Here is a 21,611-nt window from a genome sequence, read left to right on the forward strand (position 1 = left end):
CAAAGACAAAAAGGAAAAACACAAATGATTTGTCTGTGCCATAATTGTTTGGCAGGGTCTTTCCCCCATTCACATTTGATTCCACTGAAATTAGTTAAACATTGATATCACAGACATTTTTTACTCACAAAAATATGACAAACATGACCTTTAAAGGCTCCTCTAACCCTAGGAACCACCTACTTGGTTTGTAGACCTGGTCTGTAGTTCAGATCCAACATTTATTAGCTATAGGCTAACAATTATGCTTTCTGAGCCTCTGTTTCTTCACCTGGAAACTGATATAGTAGTATCTGTAGGGATAGGCAGAACAGATCTAAGTGCAGATCTCAGAGGCCCAACCATTTACTTTTTAAATAATATCATAGGAGAAGAAGTGGCAGATTCCTTTCCACAATTTTCTGGCAATAACAGAAGATAAAGGAATTTAACTTGTGACAAAGCTGGCATTCATCCTAAAGAAGGCCAGGCTCATTGTTCTAGGTCTGTCTCTTGCTTAAAGGATCCAAGGTGAAAACCATATTTTAGAGGTTCCAGTTGCCTGTCTAATGTGTTCCTACAGGTGTCACATGTTTTTTTCTTTCTACAAATTCAATTGATTGGCAATTGTGATGAGAACCCCAAGGAAGATACAACCCCTACAACATTAACTGACATTTACAAATGTTCCTTTACTTTCCACCCTTTTCTGCTTTTTCGGATTCCACCCAGAATTGATTCCACACTAAGAATTGAAATCAGGTCTATTCAGTGAATCACTCAGTTCTTTGCTAGAATGGTGGCCTGACCCTCTGTGGAGTTGTTCCTAAATTACAAGGTTTATAGGAAGCAACTGGAGAAAAAACAATTTAACACAGATGGTTCCTGAGGTCTTTCAATCTGTCCATTTTTCCTGTGAGCTTTCCAGAAAATACTCTAGACTTAAGGATTAAAAACTACATATTGCATCTTCATCCTTCAATGTTGCAATTCAATTTTACCATTTTCTACTTAATATGCCAAATCTCATGACCTGAATAGGTAGGATTATGGTGGTGTTTTCTGAAGGTAAATGGCAAGACATCATTAAAGAAACTTTTCCAGAATTATGTCCTTAACGATACTCCACAACCTCAGTTTTACCAAGTTATACAAGCATTGTAATAAAACATCTATATATTATGTACAAGGGGTCAACAAAAATTTTATGGAAAATGTGTAGTATGAAAAAACTGCCTGGATTTCAAAATTTTTTACATCAAAATAAACTCATATTAACTTGTTAAAACATGTCTGAACAAGACCTAGCTTGAGGCATTGAGAAAGCTAAGACATCAGTTTGAAAAGAGACCCTATCGGAAAAACATGAGTTCTGCTAAAATTGAAGCAATGTTACAAGAGGTCCCCCCGATCCATACCCCAAGAGAGGGTTCTTGAATCTTGCCCAAGAAAGAATTCAGGGCGAGTCCATAAAGTGAAAACAAGTTTATTAAGAAAGTGAAGGAATAAATAATGGCTACTCCACAGATGGAGCAGCCCTGAGGGCTGCTGTTTGCCCATTTTTATGGTTATTTCTTGATTATATGCTAAAACAAGGGGTGAATTATTTATGCCTCCCCTTTTAAGACCATATAGGATAACTTCCTGATGTTGGCATGGCATTTTTGAACTGTTATGGCGCTGGTGGGAGTACCTGTCTCACAGGAATTCTGTAGGACTAAGTGAATTAATACATGCAAGGCACACGGAACAATGTTTGGGACATGCACAGCAACAATTAATGTTAGTTATTTTATGAGAAAATATAGATGCTGTGTTAAGAAATTAAATACTTTATATATGGTGAACCTTAAGGATATTAAATATTATTTAGTAAAACCCAAAGTTAGGTTTTAAAATTAAAGCTAACAAATTACATTTAATAATTTAAAGCCTAATAATATGAAAAAGAATTTCTAGGAGGAGTATATTCACAACTTTTGAAAGAATATTGAGTTACTGCAGTTAATTGGGACAGAACAGAAGAGATTAGGAAGAGGATAAAGCAAACTGGGAACCACAAACTAGAAGGGAATGAACTGCAGACTTTGTGACAAAACACATCTGGCAAAGGGAAATTCAATAAATAGCATGTAAACAGGCATTCAGGAGTCTTATATAACCTAATGCAGAATACAGGATGATGGTTCAAGACCTATAATCAGTGAGGTAAGGTAACTATCATCTTAGCTAGATAGGCACTGGGAGAGATCTATGAGCAGGTAATAGGGAAGAGGGGCCCAGCCTAGAGGTAAGATACAAAAATCAGACTCCCGACATTAGAGGCAAAGTCTTCCGAGAACGAAGGGTACAAATATTTTTATAATATCACCACAGAAACTCAGATCTAGGGAAATGGAGATCTAGTCATAAGAAGTGGAGCATAAATTGGTGGCTAGTTCCTAAGCCAGTGGTATGCTCCAGGGGAAAGATCCGATTTTCAGGGTGAGTTTCCGTAGTATGAATGCTGTCAACATCGCTAATTGTAAGCTACTTATGTGACATCATCTAGCTGGCGAAATTCCTGAGAAATTAACAATTGGCTCTCATGAGCTGGCATAAGTCGGCTCCATTATACCTGGAAGTCTGGTTTTCAAAATGTAGTCAAAAGGTTAAGAGCGGCAAGGAGTTAGAAATATCAATGCTGAAGTATACTTAACAATATTCTTTGGGTATATTGGAATGCCAACATTTTTTTTTCCTATGACCTCATTGTTGTGTGGTTAAAAGTTACAGATCATGTGGGTATCTGGAAAAACAGCTATTTTTCAAATAGATTAAATAAATTTTCATTTTACGAAGCTTAAAAAAAAAAAAAAAGAAATATCAATGCTGAATCCCGAAGTGCTAAACTAGACCTTCATTCCTCCTGCCAAAAATCAAGTTGGATCTTAAAAAACAAGTCAAGGCTGAGCTTTTAAAATGGGCAATCAGGTAGCCCCACTAAAAATAAATGAGCCAGCCTGAGAACATCTGGGCTGACTCCCCTACAGCTGCCCCTACACCTGCGTAGTTTGGATCAGAAAAAGTGAATCCATGTAATCCTCAGTCACCAACACTAGCTGACTAGCCAGTTCAGGCTCAACACAGAATATCTTGATCAGCAGCATGGACTACTGATTCCATGACAGAGACTGAACTGATAAATGCTCTTTTAGGAAAGAAAATGCTATTTCATTTTTGCTCTCATAAATGATCCCACTCTTCCAGAATAAAGTTGAAGAACAACCAGTGACAACAATGTTAATAGTTAGCATTACTTGAGAAAATGCTGTACAACTGGAACAGTTCTAGGCTCTTTTATGGTCCACACTAACCCTTATTTAAGTGGCTTCAATCACTATTTCCTGGAGCCAAGAGCCTCTTAGGGATGCCTGGGGTTGGGGAGCTACCGAGGAGGGAAGAGAAAACCACGGTGCTGGGGCTTTGCATTCTCATTTTAATGCAAGCTGAGTGGTTCCACTTTCATCTGTTTATGTACTGAAGTTTCATGGAAGATTTCTTTCCAAAAAGGACCCCTATTGATTTTTTTCAATTGAGAACACAAAAAACCTCAAAGTAATCCTATAATTTTGCTTTTTTCTTGCTATAAAAAATTTTTTAAATCTAAGACAAAAGACACATAACATTTCCTATACATATCTGTACCTCCCCTAAGGTAATTACCTTCCAGAAGCTTTGGGCTGTTTTTATTATGTCCACTTATTAAGGTAGATTTTACCTTCTGTATTTAACATCTGAGGAAATTTATACTTGCCCAGAATATAAACAGATGAGCAGGGATCCTAACTGAGGTTTTTCTCTTATGTTCTCATTGACAAAAATAGGCAGTTACCTCTTATTCCCTCATATAAAGACCACATAAATTGGTCCCTTTGTCTTTCTGTGAAATCCAGTGGTACAGCTAATGATGACATTCACCTCTGCCTAGTCTACCACTTACATCTAAGTCAACTGTCCCCCAGAGGAGGAAGCCCCATACTAAATTCCGTAATACACAGTACATACTCATGGGAAGGGAATAGACCAGAGAGATTGAAGCTCTGGCCCCATGGGTTCATATAGTTCTTAAATGTTAACTCCTTAGGCCAGGCTTTTATCATTAAGCATTAATACTATTTAAGGATAAAAGATTGTCAAACTTTGACAGATTTCAAGAGCAAATAAATGCTTGCTTATCAATTTCAGAGTCAAAGAATATTAAAATTAAATTTAAGATATACAGTTAACCTAATACATTTTGAACTTGGACTAATTGTTTGAAATTCAAAAGGACCCCAGGATATTTTTCACTTGAAACACAGCAATAAAAAATTTATACTAAACAGGCAGAGTTTGCCCTCAAGGTTGAAAACATTAATCATCATGCATCTAACTGTTAACTGTAAAAAATCATTTTTCTTCTGATTTAAAGGGAATTATTTAGTGAGTGTTTTTTAACTTCTCTGCTTTCTCAAGCAGAGGCAGTAACATGAGGTCAGGTTCTGGGCTCCTGTGCCCCTTCACGTCCCCTTTCTCTACAAGGAGCTGCCTTTGATATCCAAGGGAGCTCCTGGCCCAAAGAATGCACAAAGCCCAGGAAGAAATGAGGCTGCTAGGAATGTAATTGAGATTTAGTTGCTAAATTCAGGAAATAATTGGAGCTGAACCATCTTTCTAAGAAGAAGGTATATTTTAGCCCCACAAAAAAATGAACTTGAGGCAACAATCAGGAGGGAAAAGTCTTCACAGGACTCTTTGAAGCTTTCCACAGTATTCAGAAGACCATAAAGCTGGAAACAGCTTTTTTGTTTTCCTAAAAAGAAAAGTCTTTCGTAGGTTGGGTGAGAATATTTAGTACCAGGAAGGAAATAGGATAAACCAATATACTTTATAGTCTATTTATGTAGGTTTCTCATGGAGCCAAACCACCACAACTACCTGACTGGCCTGTAATGTTACTGTTGGACTCTTCAGTATTGAAATTTCCTTAGGTGAGATCCAAGATAGCTTTCCTGATACAAAACTATATTCCACAAGTAATAAGACTCGTTATCTCTGATTTTTGGTTAGAGATTTATTTCATCTGAGACAAGGAAATTTCACATTGTTTTTTAAACTCGGTGGTTCTGGACAACATACCTGCCCAGTTTTGCTTCGGGAAACACCCTTTCCTTTCATAGATATGGATTTTTTTAAAATGTCCATTATTAATTGAGTTTTTGGTTTTTTTTTTTTTTTTTTAAACAGTCAAAACTTTGGGCAGGGGTTATCTACTAGAATTCATCCTCCTCGTATCTTTGACTAGTGACGCAGGTCATTTTTATTATTTGCAGTGTAGTGAATGATCAGATTATAGCAACATGTTCACTTTCTGGTCAAATTCTAGGATGTTTACTTTGGAAATCTGGCTAGAACAGATTAATTTGTAGCTAATTTCAGTGTTTTTTCATACGTTTTTCAGAAATGAAATATATTGAGTAATTTACTACATGCTAAGCCCTGTGCTACTTAAGAACACATACTTTACAGGTACTGTAGTATTATGAGTTTCATAATTTTGAAAAATGCTAAATTTCATTAGATGTCAGCAAAAATATTTTTTCTTTCCATTGAAGTTCCTGGATACCCTGAATTGCATCCATGAATCTTAATCAAGGCAGGATCATATAGATTGTAACAGACACAGTCATTTATCTGCCTCTATCCCATCGGGTTTCTCATCAAATTTACTAGCTCCCAGTGTGCTTGTACTGCAAATACCCAGCCTCTGCATCTGCAACTGGATGACAGGAAGTAGGGGGCTTTATATTACTTTGGGGACATCCCTTAAACAATGACTGACCAGTACAGGGGTCTAAACACTCTTCTTTTGCCACTGATTGGAATACCTCTAAGTTGTGACCAACATGGTCCTCAGAGCACCTCTGAGTGGCTGAGCCAAAGTTACCATTCTTAGATATTGCATACTTCTCTTCTAAGTCCCTACCAGTTTTTCCCAGGAACACTTCCTAAATAAGTCACTTTCACAAGAATCCTCAGAGAACCTGCCTCTGAGGAACCCAATCTAAGACACAGGTCATGGTAAGACTTAGAACAACAACCTATAAAATAACTTACATGCTCCAGTTTACTTTATATAAATAACTACTGTAATCAACAAAATACTGAAATTCATATTAGACTGGGAAAGATTTAGGCCAAATATATGGAAAGTACTTTCACTTTTGATTATAGTTAGTAATTTGCATTACTAACTCTCCCCGAGAATGTCTGATAGAAGACTAGAAACTTAAAAAAGACTGAAAACCAACAAACTGTGTAAACATTAGAGTGAATATCAATATTGACTGTATAAAATAATTGTTTTGTGAATGTATGTGTGCATATGTGTGCATGCATGTCTGTTCTAAAAAGGTAGGGATAAATGAAATAAAATTATTCTAAGGTTTTTGCATTATTCAACAAGAGGATAAGAGTACTAATTAGTATTAAACATCTGTAAGTCAAGAATGCATGCTGTTAGCTCTAGTATAATCATCCAAAGGACAGTAAATGAACATATAATTTCCAACCTACCAGAAGAAAAATTATGAAAAATAATTACTCTAATAGAAAACAAGCAAGGTTTAAAAAGAAGAGTAAATGGAAGAAGTCAGGTGAACAGATAGTAGACTTAAGCCAAATATATCAATCAATAAATTAAATATAATGCTTCAATTAAAGACAAAAAGATTGCCAATTATAAATAATAAAACCAAGTAAACAGTTTCAGATATCTAAAATATAAGGATTCAAAAGTGTTAGAAACAACAAAAGCTCATTTTAATATTATTCACAGTAGAATTTAAGGCTAAAAAGGATTGCTAGAGGTAAAAGGAACACTTAATAATGATGAGATATAATTCACTAGGAAGATACAATTCTAAATGTATTATGGTTAACATACCCTCATATATAAAGTAAAAATTGACAGAACTAAAGATTTAGACAAATGAACAATTGCAATAAATAATTAACACATCTTTTTCAATAAGTGATAAAACAAAAACTTGGAAGCTACATAGAAAAATTTAATATGATCAAAAAGAAATGTAATTGAAATATATATAACAAAGTGGCCACCAATTTCAGAATATACATTCTTTTTAAGGATATATTACATTTTTTCCAAATTGACCATATATTGGGCAATAAAACAATTTCATAAAATTTCAAAATAAAATCATATAATATGAATTATTATTATATATGATTTTCAGATCTCAATGCAAATAAGATAGAAATCAGTAAAACCGTAACTGGTAAATCCCCGTACTTTTGAAAATTAGGCAATATACTTCTAAATAATGCAAGGATCAAAGAAAAATTTAAATAGTTTTAGATAACATGTTAAACTAAATAAGGGAACTATGACCTATTAAAACTTGTGGAATGCTGCTAAAACTATTGGTCAAGGGAGGTTATAGCTTTAAATGTATGTATTCAACAAAGAAGGGAGACAAACTCAAAGTAAGCTTGCATCTTTAAAAATTAGAAAAAGAATAGACATTTAAGACAAAGGATAGATGGAAGTACATAAAGTTAAAAATAAGTACTCAATAGATAACAAAATCAAACTAATTTAAATTTGTAAAGATTAACAAAGTTAAATTCCTGATAAAACTGACAAAATTTTAAAGAAATGTGTAAGTAGCCAACATCAATGTGAAAAAGAGACATCACTCTAGAGCCTGCAGATATTGTTACACCAATAAATTTTAAAATCTAGATTAAAATTTCTAGAAAAATTCAACTTTAAGCAAACAATAAAATTTTGAATAAATCATGTTCATCACAATACACTGATAAGAGGGTTAAAATACAAACCACACAGTGGAATATCTGAAACATACATAACTCAAAGGACTTCCTCACATGACATTTTAAAAATGTAAAACTTTGACAAATCAGTAAGAAAAAGATAGCTACTTATTAAAGATAGGCAGTAAACATACAAAAGTGTGTTCAAGTCCATTAGTAATAAGGGAAAGACAATTAAAGCCACAATGAAGAGTCAGCTGATCTTTGACGACGGGTCAAAGGCCATACAACGAAGACAAGACAGTCTTTTCAATAAATGTTGCTGGAACTGAACATCTGTATGCAGATGCAAAAAAAAAGAGGGCGTTACAAAAGAGATTACAGACCTAAATGTAAAATACAAAATTATAAAACTCCTAGAAAGTAAAAATTCCTAGAAAGTGACATAGGATAAAATCCAGATGACCTTGGGACTGGTGATGACTTTTCAGACATGATACCAAAGGTACAATGTATAAAATAATTGATAAACTGGACTTCATTAAAATTAAAAATGTTTGCTTTGCAAAAGACACTGTCAAAGATTTAAAATACAAGCCACAGACCAGCAGAAAATATTTGCAAGAGACATATCTGATAAGAGACTTAATCCAAATTACACAAAGTTTTCTTAAAACTCAACAAGAAAACAGCCTGATTAACAAATGGGCCAAAGAATGACACCTCACCAGAGAAGACATACAGATGGCAAATAAGCATGTGAAAAGATGCTCCAATGTTCCACATCATATGTCATCGTAGAAGTGTAAACTAAAACAGTAAGATACCACTACACACCTATTAGAATGACCAAAATCTGGAACACCGATTACACCAAATGCTAGTGAGGACATGGAGCAGTACAGTTGCTGGTGGAAATGCAAAATGGCGTAGACACTTTGGAAGACTGTTTGGCAGTTATATGATCCAACAGTAGTGCTCCTTGGTAGGTACCCAAAAGGCTGAAGATATAGGTCCACAAAAACCTGCACATGAGTGTTGACAGCAACTTGATTCATAATTGCCCAAACTTGGAAGCAACCAACACGCCCTTCAGTAGGTGAATGGATGAACTGTGGTACATCTAGACAATGGAATATTATTTGGCACTAACATATGAGCTATCAAAGCCTTGAAAATACATGGAGGAACTTTAAATGCATATTACTGAGTAAAAGAAGCTAACCTGAAAAGCCCACATACTATATAATTCAAACTATATGATATTCCGGAAAAGGCTAATCTATGGAGACAGGGGTGTCAAAGATCAGGAGGGGTCAGGAATGAGGGAAGAAGGAGAGATATAGGCAGAGCACAGAGGATTTTTAAGGCAGTGAAAATACTCTATGATACTATAATGGTGGATACATCTCAGTCTATATTTGTCTCAGTCTATATTTGTCACACACTTAGAATGCACAACACTGACAGTGAACCCTAATGTAAACTATGAACTCCAAGTGATAATAACGTGTCAGTTTAGGTCCATCAACTAGAACAAATATACTAGTCTGTAGGAGACAATAGTAATTGGGGAGGCTATGCATGTGTGGGGCCGGGGTAAATGAGACATATCTGTACCATCCTCTCAGTTTTACTGTGAAGCTAAAACTGCTCTAAATAAAGTTTATCATGAGACACCACCAGAATGATTACTTTAAAACATTAAAAATAACTAATGATGGTGAAAAGGTAGAGACGTGAAGACTAATACTCAGATACAAACGAATGCACACTGCATGATTCTATCTATGTAAGTTGAAAAAGCAGATAAATGAAATTTCACATTTAGGTTGTAAAACTATAAAGAGCAAGAAAGCAAAGATGATGGTTACTTTAGTAGAAAGAAAGAGTGGGCCATGACTGGAAAAAACATTCTAAGATGCTGGCAAGTGATGGCCACGTGGGTGTTTCTTTTTCATGGTAAGTTATTGAAGTATACGTTTTTGCTTCATGAATTATTCCATATATATGTTATGTTTTAAATAAAAGGTTAAAATCAAATAATTATTTTAAAGAGCAAGGAAATACAATTACTTTAATGTTTACCAATTTAGGGAATACTAATATTATACAGTTTTAGTTTTGTTGCTTTACTGTTTGAATGATCATATTCCATTCCATACATTCAGAACATTCTAATATTTGGGCAGCTCACAAACAACTGGTAATTGGCATTTCTCAATACAAGTCTTTAAAAATGCTAATAAGATGCTGCTTAATTTAAATTTAGCCTGTTCTCTGCTAGATATGAAGTAGGGGCATTTCGGTTAATCAATTACTCTGAATTATAGAGTTACTATCTATATCATACATGGGTTACACATTAAGATGTTAGAATCCATTTTTTAAAATCATTTTGTACAAACAATACTGAGCATAATTAAACTGTTAGTGATTCAACAAACAAAATTACCTTTAAATTCATAACGAGCATCAATTGTCAACGTACTATTAGTGTACAGAAGGGCTGGGGAAACTAAGTTTTGGTTGACAGGATTTCACCTAAGAGCATTTCTAGTTAGTGTACCAAAGGGCAAGGGTAGTGTCAGCTTACCTGGGAAATCGGAGTTTGAATATTTAGACAACATTCAAAACACATTTTGTATTGAGTCTCAGTGATAAGAGGATTGCCTTTATTTTCACCTCTTTCCTCCTCCATGACAATCTATCCCAACCTAATTTGTAAAGCCTTATTTGTACATGCACACATGCACGTACACAAAGAATGTTTGGCTTATATTTATACAGATTTTTAGAGTCTACACCCATTTTCTTTCTCTCCCAAGACCTTTCCAGCTTTTCTTTTTTAGAAGTCATAGTAGCCATTCACAGAAATATCATGACTAGCACGGTATATAAAACATTCTATGTAATATTATGGTGCTGTGAACACAAAGATAATGCTACTATGTGTTACTGTCCTGATATTAAAGAGGTAATATAAATTATTCTAAAGATGAAACTGCCTATTATAACTTTTCACTGCTAGTTTTACACAAACTCTGAAAGCAATTTTTAATTTCTGTGCATGCATAAGTCGAAATGTAAAAGTACTTGTTTTTCATTACAGCTGATTTCAAAAGCAAGGGCCTTAAAAAGTTAATAGTTAAATCTTAATTTAACCTAGAATTATGGAACTGTACTCTCAGCATATAACCCAGCTCCCACTTTGCCATACACACACCCCCACACATACCGTATCACAAAAAGGAGAAAGAAAAACTCCTACTCTGAACTTAACTTACCACATTTTTATTATCATGATTAAGGTTTACCCAGGACTTTTAACCATCTTGCAGACTCCAATGACAGTCAAAAGTAAAGTAGTTCAAAAGCAGAGCAAGCTGACTCAAAGAGCCCTGCTTCAGAGAACAATAGCACAGGGTATCCTTCTAAGCTCAGAAACTAAGAAAAAGTTTGAGCTAAATCCAGATGATTTAACTTTTGCTCATGAAAAGTGAATTTCCTCTACCTGTACTATATTCTGTTCCTGTAAGTTTGACACAGCTCTGGTTTAAATACAATAGAAACAAAGAGAGGAAGTGATGTTTGGTATCCTTTACATTTATGTCTTCAAGGTTGTTGGGAAATCTTTTAGGCAGTCTTCCTTTCTCCAAATATTCCCTTCCGCTGTTTCTTTAACTGGAAGAGGTTTTTCATTTTATACACTGTACATTTCCAAAGTATATATGGTTCTAGGCATGGTATTTGCTTTCCTAAGAGATATGAATCGCTTTTGTTCATTTACCTTCTTTGAAATTCATTTCTAGTAGCTGCAGAGCTGCTGCTATGGAGTGTTAATAGGCTTCTAACATAGCTGTCATTTCAAGTAATAGGTGCCAAGCTTTCAGCAGCTTATTAACACATTATAACAGCAACCCCTATACTAAACAAACAAATTGCACAGAGGAGGACACAAGCAAAATTAGTGTGTACAAATATATATATTCATATGTATACAGACACACAGTATATACTTAGGACTCATCAACATATTTGGTTCCATACATGATTAGACCAGAATTGGCACTTTGTTTTTTATGAATATTCACAGGAAGAAAGAGTGGATCGGATTTGTATTTGGTCCCAAATGTGAGACGAATACAAACTGGTATAATTACTGAAAGATTTCCATCGTCTCAGCCCAGCGACACTCTCAAGACCGAAAAATTGCAGACTTGTGGTATTTCACATCATGGAACTGTGCTAACGTGATCTTTCAGCGCCACTTCATGGGGGATGCTGCAGAGAAAGAAAAAGTGGAAATAAGCAAAGAAATACACCAACTGGCAAAACTACTGAGAAAGGAAAAGATACAAATATGCTTCTAAGAGTCAAAATTTGCATTTGGATATGAACACTGGACCAACTCTACAAACACAAATATATTCTTCCAGATGCAGGGGCAGACATATGTACAGATAAATATGAGAATGTATATTCACACATGCTTTATGTAAATATGAATACACACACATATACACATATGTATGTATATATAGATACACTGTCCTTTACAAGTGTTTATATATTTAATGGTTGCATAAAACTTCCTCACAGCTTTCTGGAAGACAGATTTCAATAAGGGCTCTAAATTTTACATTGTAGTAAAAGCTGACCTTTTTTGAGTATAAAAAAATTCCCAGAGCAATTTGTAATGTTGTAATACATTTGGAGGTTGTAAATATATTGAAATCCAATTTTTAAATCAGCTGGATAATTTTATAAACTTTACTAAAATTTGCAGTATTGAGGATGACTTGATGGCCTCTGGTTATCTTGCAAGATTTAATGGGTGCTACTTTTTATTGTTACTAATGGCAGGTGGCATTATTGTTAAGTAACAGTGCTGAGTTAGTAATGTTATAAACCGCACATACTACTCTGAATGTTTCCAGTATCTGTAAACAACTTTCAAATCTGGAGAAGAGAAATTCAAAACAAAAGCCAAATTTAATGATAGAATTAGTTAATTGAATAATGACTGACTTTTGTGCTAGAAATTATTTCTTCACAATACGACTCTGGCTGGACTAGATATAACTTGACATCATAGCTAGAAGAACAATTTTGAAGCCCATAATAAAAGATAATTGATTTTAAGAAACTCCATTACCAAAAAAAAAAAAAAAAATGCCCTGGTTATATACAGCTCGAACCCAAGAATGACTTTAAGAACCTTTTAATTCTTACTTGCCATTAGGGCACACTTTACAGAAATAATGACTTTTAATTCAGCAAACAGCATTTTCTTTTCAAGGTGGATACAGTAACATATAGGTAATTAAGTCCCAAATTTTGAGGTCTATTCTGTGGTTCATCCCAACTACATCCCTTGTGTTGGCTCTCATCTTACCCTTGCCTAGCAAGGAATTTGTAATACCACCTTCAATGTACTTCTCTTGTTTTTAATACTTCACATTGTTTTTCCTACCTTAAGAGCCTTTGGAAATTAAAGCATTCATTTTATTTTATACTCTGGAAACCACTTAGTGAATTATAATCTCACTACTGCCCTCATTTTTAGATGTCTCAGATCACACTATTATGCTTGCATGCTACTCACAGCATTATATAATAAGCTATTTAAAGACTATGTCTTGCAGCCAGGCACCAAGACTCATGCCTATAATCCCAGCAGTTTGGGGGGCTAAGGTGGGAGTATCACTTGAGCCCAGGAGTTCAAAACCAGCTTAGGCAACATAGGGAAATACCATCTCTACAAAAAAAATTTTGTTTTAATTAGCCAGGCATGGTGGGGTATTCCCATAGTCCCAGGTACTCAGGATACTGAGGCAGGAGGAGCCCTAGAGCCCAGGAATTTGAGGATGCAGTGAGCTGTGATGGCACCACTGCTCCCCAGCCTGGGCAAGAGTGAGATCTCATCTTTTTTAATAAAAATAAAATAAAGACCATGTCTTTGGGAGAGGCCTGTGTCTTATTCATCTTTGTTTCCCTAATATCAAGTACAGTACCCGATGCATGGAAGCTGTTCCATAAATGTTGAATTCATGAACAAATTAATGAATACAGATCAGGTCCCTCTCTGTATTTTCAAATCTGTCTTAGCTCTCACTGCTTAGTCAAATCCAATTTCATTTTCCCATAAATATCTACTTCTAGTTCTACCAACGATCTACATCTTAAGTTATAGCCAGAAAAAGAAGTGTCTGCAAGTCAGGACCTCATCCCTTTCTAAGAACAGCTCTTGTTTCTTTGCCTGAGTAAACTGATGCCTTAAAAAAATAACTATGCAGTAGGGCCAGGGCCAGGGCCAAGGGTTCTTTTGTGTGATTTTAGTAAAAACATTTTTTATAGAGAAGTATCTGCAATAGCCTCCCAAGAGTTTGGTCAACTCACCCCAGAAATTGGTTTCCAGTGACAGTTATATGATATATGTGTGAAAATAATGGGTGGTAGTTTCAGGTTATGAATGTTATTTTGGTTGACATTCCCAGCAACTACCATGATTTTAAAACAGAAAAACAAGTAAAAAAACAAAAAGTAAATACGAGAAAGAAGAAAACTAAAACAAAAGAACCAAAATTTCCAGCTACATATTTTATAGAAACTACTCAAGCCAGTTTGGAAAGGCTGAATGCCACATGACCCATAAAATATAAACTTTATTTTCAATCAAATGATGAGGGGAAGTTGCTCTGTGTTCTCACCAGAATGTTTTTCATAATCTCCTCTATAAATATATATATATGGCTGGACTCTGATTATAAACACTATATAAAGGTGGGTAGCAAAATGTTTTCTACCTCAATATTGTTTATTCAACTTATTAAAACAGCATTAACTTGGGAAAGTAAGAAAATGTCAGTTTTCCAACTCTGCCAGGAAGGAATCTGACAACTGCTACATAATCACTGAAATGCTGCAATTTGTTAAAATGCTCCTAATAATTTTTTTTCTGACTTTTATCCAAAGGCGGCTAAAGTATCAGAGAGAGAGCGCAAGAGATTTGGGCTAATGATGATTAACATATTACGGACAGGGAAGGCTACCATGATTAATTTCAAAGTCAAAGTGCTAGGGAGTTGGCACCTTCACAGAATCTCTGATCAGGGGAGAGAGCAGGAGTTTGAAAAGAGGGGGAAAACAAAAAAAAAAAACCACAGCCTTTAAAATAATGAACAGTTTTCCCCAGTCTTGCCATACTGCAAAAACAGCCATACACCACGCATGCATACAATTCCCAGGGGCTCATAAATTAATTTAGTGACAAAAGATTGTACCCAAGTGATAAAGGTTCAGTACTACGATTATCTTGATGGATAATTGCGGCCATAAAATAGTTCCAAAGCACCTTTTGTCATTTGTTGACAATTCAACCAATTCTCCTGTCTGCCATCCTCCATATTTAATGGGTCCCCATCGAAGTATGCAACACACTCGTTTGTATGGGAAGAATGTCTTCATATTGTTATGCCATTGCATATCCTTTACTTCCTTATGTTGTTCATCAGTCTACCTCCTGCTCTTTCTTTTCTATGACACCTCTCAGATGGTACCCATAGCAACACCCCTGAGAAGAAGGTGAAAGAAAAGATGCTGCAGTCATCCCCAGCGCACAGTGCTGACAATGCCAGTCATTAACGCAGCAGCTTCTGCCTGCTCAGATCTCCCTCGCTCCTCTCTGGTCTTGTTTCCCTCCAGTAGCAGCCACAGAGCTCACTCAGAGATCCAGAGACCTGCTGTTAATGATTTGTCACTTGTTTAGAACACCTCAGGATGGCAGGTCTGTATAATCTGCCCTCAATGGCACTGCCAGCTTGCATTAGGAAACAATTACTTAGTTTATGACTAGTAAAGTAGGCACCCAGAATTTCCAATTAAACTCGCATGTTTCCGAAGGAGCCTGAGTGCCCCTTTTTTGAGGAAAGGAACAGATGCCCCCATTAGGGACAGTTCTACTCACTCCTGCTTCAGAGTAAGCCATGTGTAAATCAGTGCCCTCTAGATTCATAATCTGGGGGCGACAGTATATGGAGAATGATTTTATGTGAATTCAGTCATTGCTTTTTATTTAGGATCTCACTATTTGTTAAGATCTGGGTAAACTGAAACAATGGACACTTACCTATAGGCTTTTATAGTATGGAACAAACAAAAGACACTAGCATGTAGCATTATTACTTTAAATCATTACCCACTTTGTGTATCTGGGGGCACATGAATTAGAGAAGAAAAAAGGATTATGGATTTAGTCTTCTTTTATGTTCAGAATGTTAGAATCCATAGATTGTTTAATCAAAATTAAGAGGTTTCACCATAGAAAACATTATTAAATATTTATCAAATATAAACATAAGCTTGCATAAACTGGCTAATTTAAAATGTTTTACATTGAGTAGATCTTGACATAAATATATTCCATGAATTTGAAATTGCTGTATGTATTGAAACAAATTTTTTTTCATAGCTAAGAAAGGTCAAATGTTATCGAACCTCAACTCCAAAAAGTTACAGCCTGGAGTTTTCATGTGATAGCTCTCATAATATCATATGATGATTATAATACAAACTTAGAATCTTATTCGAAATTCCAGAAAAACAGTATATAGATATTTAACCAAAAGTCTGCATGCATGAATATCACATATTTCTAAATCCCTTTTCCGCTCCCTCCAAAAAGAGGAGGAAAACTAACCATTTATCAGTAGCAGTGTGAAAGGAGAAGATTTATCATTTTAAATTTTTCATTGCAGATGGTTTTCATTTTAAAAGGCGGGGAACTGATTTTTTTTGAAATCATTTTTTTTCTTAATGCAATTGAGCCAGACGTTTCTCGTAAATCTTGTTGCTTTAGTAGACAATACTCAATTCTCTAAACTTTATATGCAATATCCAGCTTCTTTTTTTAAGATGCTCCCGGGCATGAAAATGAAAGCCATCTGAGAGGTGGCATCACATTCAAAATATGCCATCCTGGCTAGTCCCCTTCTCCTTAGAGCTCACACTTCATCTAAGATGTTCCTCTTTGTGCTCAAAGTGGAGAGTCTCAATGAGTTTTTAAAAAGATTTCTTCCTTTTTGGAGGGAGGTAAATAAATGAGCCTGCCAGTCAATATATCTTTCGAGTTGGATAGCAAACTGTACCCAGTGATTCACTGAAGTCATTGAGTCAGACAAAATAAAAAGCAGACCACAGGGGAGAAAATAGAGAGGGGATGCTTCCTTTGTAATTAAAAAAGAATTATGATACTTGAATTTCCTGCATGATGTCACTCTTTAAGGAAGAACAATTTAACATTTGTGGTACAGCACTGGATATTTCCATTGAGCAAACATGGTGCTACTGTACTTTAGATTCATTGTTACTCTTAAAGTACATTCACTGTCCATTTTTGAGGCATCAGTATCCCTAAAATAAAGATGTACCTTAAAACTCCATCAATCAAAAATTGCCAAATTTACATGAAAAGTTTGTTCTAAGGTGCAGTGTATATGTCATAAATATAATTTTAAATATGTATCATATAATGACATATTTGTATATCGTATCTTTCTTTTTATCTCTTTGTATCTTCTAATGGGAGATTCTTTGTTATTTGACTAGATTAAGAGGATTGCTTCCTCAGGATTCTGGGTTGGAGTCTCTTATGAACTTTTATGCCCAGGTTTAAAGATACAAAGAATTGTATAAAATGCAATCACTGGGTGGCATATATTTTGTAAGCTCCAAGTGGGCAATTCTAATGGTGAATTCCACTTATGAATATTGATTTAATAAAATCTTATTTGCAAATACTTCAAAGAGATGCAACTGAAAATTCAAAAAAGATTTTCACAAAGTTCCTCCTTTTGCAGACAACAAGGAAGTTCTGGTAGGTGAATGGAAGCTAAGCTCTGCTGGATGGAGAGTGTTAGAAGAGGCACTGGAAACTCAGGCCCATGATGCTCAGTTTAATGATCCTAATGTTACAACCTGTGATTTCACACAGAATGAGTGAACAATGAACATCTCAGCAATTGATAAAACAACCTTCACCAACCAGGACCAAAAGAATTGTCTTATAGCTTCATCTGAAAAAGCATCTTCTGACATTTGTTTGCCAAAACATACATTACACTTCTGCTGCCATCTCATTCCTTTTACGCATATACTTCCTAAGCCTGGCTTTACATTATTAAAATATGAAAGTTACTGGGAAAAATAATTCCACTTTCAAGCTGTAGGCCTTTTCCTACAGCTCAAAATTATCACGTTTATTTGAAAGAAGTTTCTTTAAAACATCTGGAAGATATACTAAAGTGATAAGCTGGGAGAGAAGAAAACCTTTGCTCCAGGAACACATTCTTAAATATAATACTGAAAAACATAATATGAACAGGAAAATGAAAATCACCCATAATCCCATCACTGTGAGATTATATTTCCTGCATGATATATATTTATTTTTCTAAATCAAACCACATTTGGCATCCTAGGAAATCCAACTTAAGTCATTTTTTTTTTATTTCCTCTCCTTCATGATCTTACTCAGAACCATAGAACTTACACAATCCAAAAAACTTTGGAAGAAGGATCTTCCAAATTGTCCTTCAGTCAAGTATAGTCTCCATTACAATGATCACGGTCAGCTCAAAGGCATTTTCCCGTTGTCCCTTCAGCCATGTAAACCCACTGCTGTTGCTCAAGGCCAGTTTAAATCATCTTTAAAAGCATACTTTTTATATGTGTATAATCTTCCATCCTATGGTTAGGTCATGGTTTCTTTATTCCTATAATTTTACATTTAGATTCCAGAATTTTTGTTATTACTGGTAAGCTATAAAACACTACAGATACACACAAATCTTTGGCCACATCTCTATTTTATAAGGGTAAGTTTTTAGCAATGAGATTCCTGTATTAAGTACAGATACCTTTAAGGATCTTTATTCTAACTTCAAAATTACTTTTCAAAAATGTTAATGTATTAATAACTTAGTTTTTACAAATATTTGTTAGATTCTCTTGTTTCATTATTGAAATGAATAGCTTTAATTTTATGTAAACTTATGCATATTTTTCTTTGTAGTTTTCTTTTGCTTTATGCTTAGAAGTCCCTTCTGTACCCAAAAATCTAATGCTATTTTAAAATTTTAACACATTAATAAACAAAAATGTATTTGTTACAAAGAATGAGCTTAGAACCTCTTCCCCCGCCCCACCACCCCAAATAGCAAATCAATTTCCATCACCATTTCCTTTGCCCAGGAACTGATACTACTTTTTTTTTTTTTTTTTTTTATAAGGTGTGGCCCAAATATCTGTATGTGAAGTTGAGCATTTGGTTCAAATGAGTAAGCAACTCACCTCTGGGAAAAATTTAAAGGGGAAACCAAAAAGCCTTCAGTAATCAATATAAATAATATTTCAATACAGTATTTGAAAAACCAAAACTAATGCAAAAATTTCAAATAAGCAATACATCAAAATTTTAAGTAAATTCAGAAGTCCTATAGCCTTCTGCTGTCATTCTTTAAAATCAAATCTATATGAAGTAACAGGATTGCTAGCAGTCTAATATTTCCAGGGATACCTGTGAGACTTCCATTCTCAGAGTGTTTACATCTCATGCCAAACCCTTGCTCAATTGTGAAACACATGTGACCATCATATCACCACTCTGAACAGCTTCATTTTTAGCAGGGACAGTCCCTTTGTGTTTATTTCCCAAGGCACTGCTAACACAAGGCTATTACACTTGAATTGTTACTGAGAGTTTGGAGGTAATTGGGGGAGAGTATAACAGACAGGGAAACACCCCAAGATTCATTGTGAAACATCACTGCATCTAAAATTCTTCAGTGGCACCCCCAGATCATGGTCACAGTGATTCCTCCTTAGACTGGCCAGATGCCAGGTTGATTCTTCCATACTGATTTATCTTTCCCATCACAAGTCTTTGCCGAGCTCAACAATGGTCAGCTTTCCTTCCCCATCTTTTTGTTGTTTTTTCAGTTCAGGTTATCACAGGAACACCAAAAATCCTTATTTCTTTACTGTGTGAAGTTAAGCTCCTAGAGTATTGGCCTTTGTGTCAGACAGTGCTAGTTCTATTTTTCATCTCTTTCCCCTGGCCTTTAGCACTTGAGCTTGCCGGTCTGACTTCCAACTAACAGCACCTCCATTTACTTACCCGAGGCTTTATCTGGCCACTAAATTTTGTGTTGTCTACAGGAGCAGCAGATTGCAAGTGCCTAGAGAGTAACACCTATCCTTCTCCCCAATCCAGCACCCCTAGACCAATAACAGAGAATGTGCTGTGTAAATACATGAGTGGTCTCATCTTTGGTTGGAGTGGATGAGTCTAAGTATGTTTTACACCAGTGCTCACATTTCCCCAGCAAGATCAGGCTCCACTTGCCCACAGTGGTAAGGTGCCTGATAAAAACTGTCTGGGCTGCCCTTCCCCTCCCTGTCTTACTTCTCTGCTCCCCTGCCAATATTTCCTAGGATCACTAATCAACTACTTGGAGAAAAATACTTATCTCCTCAGGACCTGCTTTCTAAGGTAGCATTCATGGCTAAAAGAGCAGTCTAGCCCTCTAACTTTATGAAGAACGGACAACTTTGGCATCACATTTTTTCTTTAGAATGCTTCAAATTTTGTGGATTAAGTCCCTTGGTTGAATTATTTCAGCCCTCTCCTCCATCAAAACAACCTCTACAAGCAGGAAGGGATTAGATGTTTGGAAAGGTCTAAAAGAGATATATCTTTTGCTACACATGAGCAAACTCCAGAAGATATAGCTTTTAAAAATCTTTCCATTTCATTTAAATTCTAGTACGTGTATTAGAGTCTTTTCCCCCCAGCTTCCATTTTTGTTTTCATTGATCCATGTATCAGATTTTGTTATAGCTTTTACTATGTTTAAAAATCTACATCAATTTATCTTCAGTTTCTGCTCCCCTCCCATTTTCTTAAGAAAAAAGGATAAGACCAGATAAGATCAATTTTAGAACAGTTGTAAAATTTAAGAAAAAATGTTAATTTGGAATAAAAGCAAATTGAACCTAGAAATTAGGAAGAACCTAGTTTTTGAAAAATTTTTTCTCCATATTGGAACATGGTGTACCTCCCCATTAATGTTTTATTTTATATGTCTCAGAAAAACAGGGGTTATTGTTTTCAAAGAAAGAAGCACATCTTTCTTATTGTTGCAAACATGAAGTTCATTTGGCTGCAAATATGAAACACATTTCTTAAAGTGAAATTAGAACAAAAGCTAAAAATAAAGGTTAAAAATGTTTTTTTAAAAAAAGGTGAATTCAATCACAGTGTGGTACAATGAAATGGATATTTGCTGCAAGTATAGTGGTCTGTTTTGGTTTATAGAGAAAAATTCAGAAAGTTTTAATTAACAAAATGGCTTATAGCTCACAGGCAGACTTAATAGTATTAAAGATAGAGCTTTTGATTTCAGAGACAATCAACAGTTAATGTAACACCAAAGTTACGACTATTTTTTTGAAATTTTACATTTGCTCATACTCCTTTCCAGAAATAATTTTAAATACCTTAAAATGAAAAATATGTATGTTAACGTTAATTAAATAAGAACCAAGAAAATGAGAAAGCGTTTTTCCTTTCCCCAAAAATATTTATTTAAATCCAACTTTATTTCATTTAGATACTTTTAAGTTCTGGGGCTAGTACCAAGTGATCTGACTCTTAAGCATAACACTACTTATTACCTGAGAAATCACAAATCTTAGAAAAAGTGTAGACTCTAGAAGACAGGGTGCAATGCAATTAACTCAAGAGAACT

The 21,611-nt window shown here is 35.1% G+C and overlaps 1 long non-coding RNA gene across 1 annotated transcript in view; it reads right to left on the minus strand.

Annotated features, from left to right (window-relative positions):
- Positions 1-11,078: 11,078 nt before the first annotated feature.
- Positions 11,079-21,611, minus strand: part of LOC111554590 — a 308,769-nt gene continuing 298,236 nt past the window's right edge. Inside the window, exon 3 of the long non-coding RNA XR_002735282.3 lies at positions 11,079-12,084. This is a non-coding gene — a long non-coding RNA (uncharacterized LOC111554590). The remainder of the gene's footprint in view (positions 12,085-21,611) is intronic.

This window comes from Piliocolobus tephrosceles, chromosome 6 (assembly GCF_002776525.5).
Source record: "Piliocolobus tephrosceles isolate RC106 chromosome 6, ASM277652v3, whole genome shotgun sequence".
In the NCBI taxonomy this organism is placed as follows: domain Eukaryota; kingdom Metazoa; phylum Chordata; class Mammalia; order Primates; family Cercopithecidae; genus Piliocolobus; species Piliocolobus tephrosceles.